This window comes from Cyprinodon variegatus, unplaced genomic scaffold, assembly GCF_000732505.1.
Source record: "Cyprinodon variegatus isolate N-32 unplaced genomic scaffold, C_variegatus-1.0 Scaffold1866, whole genome shotgun sequence".
NCBI lineage: Eukaryota > Metazoa > Chordata > Actinopteri > Cyprinodontiformes > Cyprinodontidae > Cyprinodon > Cyprinodon variegatus.
Window position 1 is genome coordinate 44,718 of NW_015152319.1, and position 7,701 is coordinate 52,418.

Consider the following 7,701-nt stretch of genomic DNA (forward strand, 5'->3'; position numbering starts at 1 on the left):
CGTCACAGGGTTACCGGCATCCAAGGGTATGACCACCATTTTCACTATAATCGATAGATTCTCCAAAGCCTGCCATCTCATCCCTCTAAGAAAACTTCCCACCGCTTTTCAAACAGCTCTTCTTCTAACCAAGCACGTTTTCAGATTACACGGATTCCCTCAAGAGATCCTGTCTGACAGAGGACCTCAATTCACAGCCCAGGTTTGGAAACATTTTTGTTCTGCTCTCGAAACCAAGATTTCACTAACTTCTGGTTACCACCCTCAGTCAAACGGCCAAACTGAACGCATGAATCAGGAGCTGGAGTCCACCCTCAGATGCTTCACTTCAACCAACCCGACTGACTGGAGTCAGTACCTGCATTGGGTGGAGTATGCTCACAACTCTCATATCTCCTCTGCTACCGGTCTCTCCCCCTTTGAAGTACCAGCCTCCGTTATTTCGTGCCGACGAGAAAGAAATCTCAGTCCCTTCTGTCCATCACCACATCCGCCGATGTCGCAAAGTCTGGAGGAACACCATTGCAAGCTTGAACCGTTCATCAGAACAAAACTGTCGATTCGCAGACCGGAAAAGATAGCCAGCTCCCACATACTCACCAGGACAACAGGTTTGGCTTTCTACCCCTGACATTCCATTAAAATCCATGTCCAGAAAACTGTCTCCCCGTTTCATTGGCCCGTGCAAGATCGACACCATTATCAACCATCTGCTGTCTGCCTGCATCTCCCTCCTTCACTCCGGATCCATCCCACCTTCCACGTGTCCCAGATCAAACCCGTCCTGACCAGCCCTCTTTGCCCTCCGTCCGACTCCCCTTCTCCCCCCCGTGACATTGATGGACATCCTGCATACACCGTTCGCCGGATCGTAGACTCCCGTCGCTGGGGCCGAGGTTGGCAGTACCTGGTCGACTGGCAGGGCTATGGTCCGGAGGAACGAACTTGGGTTCCCGGTTCTTTTATTTTAGACCCTGCTCTCATTTCTGAGTCCCGTGATTCTCTGCCTTCCTGTTCTTTTGGACTGCCAGGTGGCGGTCATTGAGGGGGGTACTGTTGTGATCTGGAGGCTTTGTCCACTTTCTCCACCAGAGGGAGCACGAGATCTCCTGGGGGCATGAGCTGACTGCAACACTTCCTTCCGTCTTCCATCTGCTCATCAGGAAGCCCTATTTAAGGAGGAGGAGGCTAACACTTCCCTGCCAGAGTGTTTGCCAGTATTGGTAGAGCTAGACCTGAGCCAAACAATCTGATCTGAATCTCTGACTTTTGTGAACCTGCCTGACCCTGTTTCTCTGCCTCACAGATTGAGTCCTATCTGAAGATCTGAAATCCTGGAGAGTAATCTCTGTCTGGAATCTGCCTGCCTGCACTCAGTTAAGCCTCTGCCCTCAGCCCTCTGCCTACCGACTAGCCTCTGGACCCTCAAGGTCACCCCCCCCTGCAGCTCCGTTCCACCCTTGAGCAGGTATTAACTCCAACATCAGAAAACCTGCAATTAACCTGAATCAACACTAACCTCTCTGTCATCCTCAGTGGTGTTCCCCTCGTGACCTGTCTGCCGAACCAAGGACCAGTTCATACTCATTGTATATTTTGTAAATAAACGTTTGAACTTTTTCCCTGTCTCACGAGTGTTTCTGCATGTGGGTTAGACGCCTTGAACCCAACATGACACCTCCAGCCAGAAGGTCATTACAGGGTCATTCTGTGTTATGACCTGCCTCCAGCTGATTGGTCATTAAAGGGTCATTCTGTGTTAAGACCCACCCCATCCTGTTGTGATCTGTTAATAAAAGGCTCTACTGTGAGGGGAGCAGGGAGAAAGGTCCTGAAATGTGAGCAGGCAGCCTTTCTCCTCCTGCAGGAAGCTGTGTTTGAAAATCCCTTGGTGTGTCAGATTCATTTTTTTGTCTTATATGAACTCACAATTTTTTGAAGCTAGCAATAGGGACCCGTATTTCATCATTCTGCTTCATTCTATTCTCCCACTCTGCAGAATCTGTTAGTTCAATGTCTATTGTTCTGCTCTCTCTGATTTTTCTCATAGTAGCTTCATCTGGTGTGCTGCTGACATCAACACCTTTGTTTAAAGATGTTGGAGATCGGCCCGTTTTCCAGTGTAGTCCTGTTTCTCTGACTGTGACTGGCTTGATGTGCTCTCTTCATCCTCTGACATGGGAGCAGGCATTAAGCTCGTCTGCCTGGCTGTGTATTCCCTGGATGTGGCCGCCTTTTGCAGCTGCTTTTTGTCTCTCTGCTTCTGTCTCCTTGAACCCCAGTCGGCCTTGGCAGATGGCCACTCACACTGACCCTGGTTCTGCTGGAGGTTTCTTCCTGTTAAAAGGGAGTTTTTCCTCTCAACTGTCGCTACAAGCATGCTTAGTGTAAGGGGTTGCCTTTGATTCAATAAGTCCATGCAATCACCTGGTCTTCCTTAGATAGAAAGCTTTGAATCAATTTGTATGATCTAGTGACTCGTAAAATGCCTTGAGATGACATGTGTTGTGAATTGGCACTTTATAAATAAACTGAATTGAATTGATTTATTTAAATCTTTAAAGCACCTTTAAGACTAAAGGTTGTTCCTTTGGAAGATTCTGGATTCCATTCTCTAAAGGAAATCACACTAACAGTCAGGTTCCTGTTTTCATTATTTTTGTTAAATGTCCCTTCAAAGTTCAGGTGTTATTTTTTTGCCAAAGGAGAGGATATTATTTAGAGTAACTCCACCAGTGTTGATAGAGGAGAGTTTTTAACTGATAATAATCTGGTTTTGTTCTGTGTTCTAAGTTCTGGTGGACAGTGCTTAAAAGCTTGCTGCTGTTTACATTTTACCACTAGATGTCAGTGTAACTCAAAAAGCTGATGTTAAGTTTGAATGTAGCACTGAGGAAATGTTAAAGCTGGAGTAACATCAGTAAGGAGGACTGTACGGTCCATCAGAGGGAAATGAAAGAACATCTGAGGAGGTTCTAAAGCTGACAGGTCGACCATGTTCATGACGTTCTGATCATGGGGGGAGCAGAAACTAGAGGAAATCAGCTCAGCCATAAACAGAACAGCTTTTGTTTTTAAATCAGTGATACAGCTTTTCTGCACGTCTCAGAACAAAGGTGTTGATTCAGCGGAAGGGTGAAGGCGGATCAAACATCATCAGAGGAGAGAAACCATCAGATTGTCTCAGAAGTGAGGCTCTGAGTGGCAGAGTTGCTGGATCTCAGGGTGTTTGGGTGTTTTTGTTCTTACAGCCAAGAGAGAAGATATTCTTGGTATTCTACTGGTAAAATAAGGACTTTGAAGTAAACTAATTAGCTTTTTCTGATAAATAGAGGTTTAGTTTAGGACTATAGTGTTTATTTATTAAGTTCCTCATTAGTGTCAACCAAAGTGGTTGTTAATCTTCCTGTGGTTCAACTGTTAAAATACAAAAACTACTTATACAACATTAAGGAGGATTTGACAATAACACATGGCCTTCATCACATTTTACACACATAAACTTAAATTTCAAAAATTAGATTTCAGTGCTCTTTTAAAGGAAAATTCTTAGTTCTCTAATATTTTTAGGCAATTTATTGCATTCTTTAATTGCTCTATAGGACAGATTTCTGTAGAAAGTCTCTCAGCACAGTTTAAAATGAATCTTGTTTCAGATGAGTATCTGGTAAAATGATTACACATCTGATCAGAATAAATAAGCTTTTCAAGAAATGATTCAGGTCTCCCTGTTTGATTTTGTTAAAAGGAAAAACAGATAAATTATATTGTAACATAACCTTCAACAGAGGCCATAGTAAAGAATGGGCATTTCAATAATATCTTAACACTGACTAGGAGCCTAAATGCAGTTTATTTGAGTTATATTTTTTTAATTTTATTTAAAATATGCTAATTCATAAGTAAGATGAATCTTGTTTTTGATTTAATAATTCAAAGTGAGTTTAAAGGATTGAAAAATGCTATTTGCATATGTAAAGTTCATTGATATTGTAAGTAAGATATGACTTTTATTATGACATTTAAAAACCCACGAAGGGGAGTGGTTTATCTTCATGCCAGGGGAACAAGAAGGAGATTGGAGATTAATAGTTTTTTGACCTCACCCTGCCCAGGCTCCGTTGGACTTTAAGACTTAATTTAGTGGATGGATTTTATGTTTTCTGTAATGTTGTGATTTACTTTTTTTAACTTTTCAAGTAAATCGTTTAAATCAAGAGGTGGACTCGTGGATTTATTTTCGGAATGTTTTTGATAGAAGAAAGTCTGACGTGCGTCAGGCTAAAGCCTTAGTAAGGACAGTAAGAACCTACACTAACTGAGCAGCCTTGTTCTGGACTACCTGCAACTTTAACAGATCTGATTTGTTGGCAGCAAACAAATATAACATAACAGTTTTCTGAGACAGAACTGAAGATCGAACAACCTGTTCGAACCAAAACTGTTGGAGAAATAAAAGAGGAATATCTCCTGACCAAAGTAACACCTTTATACATTTTCCTTATAATACTTTCAATGTAATAAGACCATCCAAAACTGTGCATTATTATACAACCTGCACAAAGGCCTGATCTGCTGTCTGAACATCAGATCAAAAACAGAACACATCCTGATCTCAGAACTTGTGTCAAACTTCATTACTAAGAAGGACCAACCCGTCCTCTATGACCTCACAGGAAACCCACAAAGGCAGAACAGAACCCTGATCACTTGGTGACCTGTTCATACAGGGAGCCAGCAGCACCGTCCTGCTGACACCAAACAGGCCAGCAGAACCAGGCCAGGATGCAAGAGTGGAGCATGAAGGCAAATGTGGTCAGATGGAATGAAAATAAGCCTCTGGGATCATGCAAATGAAAGAAGGAGAAGCTCAGATGCAGAGCTGGAGGACTGGACAATGGCGCTACTATCGGTAAGCAGAGACTGCAGACACCTGGGTGGCGCCCTATGCTATTGTGGACTAGGACGTCTCTTTACAGATGTAATGGTGAGAAAAACTCCTCTTAAACCCACTTGATACTAGGTTGATTGACCGGACCGTATTTATACCCCAACACATGCCAAATTTCAACATGATGGTGAGTCGTTAAACACGACAACAATAGCAAAGCAGACAGTGGTACTTTTAATTACTATGTTAATAACAGTGTATAGTTCATTAGATGGTTTTTAAAAAAATACACTCATATAATATGTTTCAAACCACAAAAAAGATCTTAACAGAACAATGTATTTGAGTGTTTTATTTTTTACAACAAAACTTGGAATTATTATGGGTAACCCAGAGTGTAGATTAAAACTATTGTACCATTGTACTTCATATGGAGCCCACCCAGATAACGTTGCTTACGGGACTATTGTTGTAGTACACCATTGGGACTGAATGCTGCATTCTAGAAGCTGCAGGGCAGCAGGTCTGGAGGACTGGACCTGGTTATCTCTGACAGTCACAGTCGTGTGACTGGTTAAAAAAAAAAGAAAAGAAAAAAAGAAAACACAATTAAACCCTGAAAAGAAAAAAGCAAATCATACTTGTCAGGAGGGATACCTGACTGAAACTCTTACAATAATAAGAAAAAAAACAACTCAATAGCATAAGTAGTAAAACTTGTAGAACCGTCACAACATGAAGATGAAGGAGAACCTGGATCTGCTGCCAAACAAAGGGGTCAATAATCAAGCTTTGGATCATAGAGGCTCGGTTCTTGGAATGATTCAACAAGGAGACAAACAGACTTCCTGGGGATGTTGGATGATCTTCACTACATTGTCCAAGCTTCCTATGAGGTCAGAACATTAACATCTAAATCTAAAGTGCTGTCCCACTCTTCATCATTGTTCTCTTCTTCATCACTGAAAACAAGCATAGGCATGATGGAGCAGTCCTTTGTTGTCATGGCGATGAGGTACCGATGGACCTGCAGAGAAAAGGACAGAACTGGAGAACTAAGATCTGAGCAAAGAAACTTCTTAGCATCTCAATACTGATTATTTCCATTTGGCTCCATTCATAACAACATCTCAGCTTCACTGACTGAGAAGTGATTAAAAAGTGATGCTGTTCTGACCCGGTATGAGATTAAAACATTTGATTATATATTTATATTATCTATATTTAGCAACAAGTGATAAAAAGAAGTAAATGAAACAAAAAGCATCACATTAGAACCACATTTATCTCCAAACACTGAGTTGTTGTTGCAGCAGGTCTGGAGGAAGAGGAGAACTTTGTGGAGGTCAGCTGATTATTCCTGAACGAACATCTGGGAGAGAAATTTCAGTCAGAGCTGAACGACTGCAGCACTGAGGACAGATTATTGGAGTCTTTATTACAGGTTATGTTCTGATCTGAGCAGAGATAAATAAAACCTGTTATTCATCCATCCATCTATCTTCTTCCTCTTGTGCATGGTCGGGTCGCGGGGGTAGCACCTTCAGTAGGGAAGCCCAGACGTCCCTCTCCCCAGCCACTTGGGGCAGCTCCTCCGAGGGAATCCCAAGGCGCTCCCAGGTCAGCCAAGAAACAGTCCCTCCAGTGTGTCCTGGGTCTCATCCTGGGCCTCCTCCCGGTGGGACATGCCTGGAACACCTCAAAAATGGAGACGTCCATGAGGCATCCTAATCAGATGCCCGAGCCACCTCAACTGGCTCCTCTCGATGTGGAGGGGCTCTACTCTGAGTCCTCCCCGGATGACCGAGCATCTCACCCTATCTCTAAGGGAGAGCCCAGACACAATACGGAGAAAACTCATTTCAGCCGCTTGTATCCAGGATCTCGTTCTTTTGGTCATGACCCAAAGCTCATGACCATAGATTAGAATAGAAACGTAGATCGACTGGTAAATCGAGAGCTTTGATTTTTGGCTCAGCTCTCTCTTTTCACCATAACAGACCAGTAAAGTGCACGCTTCACAGCAGATGCCACACCAGTCCGCCTATTGATCTCCCGCTCAATCTTCCCTTCATTCGTGAACAAGACCCCAAGATACTTGAACTCCTCCACTAGGGGCAGTACATCCTCCCAAACCCAGAGAAGGCACTCTATCCTTTTCCGGCTCAAGATCACAGTCTCAGATTTGGAGGCACTGATCTTCATCCTCATTGGCGCCAAAACCTGTTAGTCAGTGAGTTTTATAACAGCTTAAGGTTGAATTCAGGATCTTGGAATGAAACACACCTTAGTTGGAGTTAAACTAAGGCAGGAGGCAGTTTGTGATTGTTGGTTCCTGCAGAGAGACTCCCAGACGATCAGATTCACCTTCAAAACAAACAAGCAGCTTCCTCTGAGTGAGTCCAGCTGCAGGAGAGAAAAGTGGAAACCTCCAACACTGCTGCTTCAAGCTGCTCACACTCCACACACTGAAGGTAAGTTGGACCAAGAACACCACTCAGAGTGGAACCTGTGTGAGACCTTCTTGCAGCAGAGAGAGCTTCAGAGGATCTCTGCAGTCTGTACTCTGAGAAACTCAGACTCTTCTGTCTGGACCATCAGCAGCCAGTGTGTCTCTTCTGCAAAGATTCAAAAATCCACAAAAGCCACAGCTTTGCTCCCATAGATGAAGCTGCAGAGGATCACAGAATGGATCTTCGTTCATCTGTAGAAACCTTGAAAAAGAAGCTGGAGGTCAGGAGGAAAGTTCAAGAGAAGTTTGATCAGACAGGAGAACACATGAAGGTCCAGGCCCGACACACAGAGAGGCT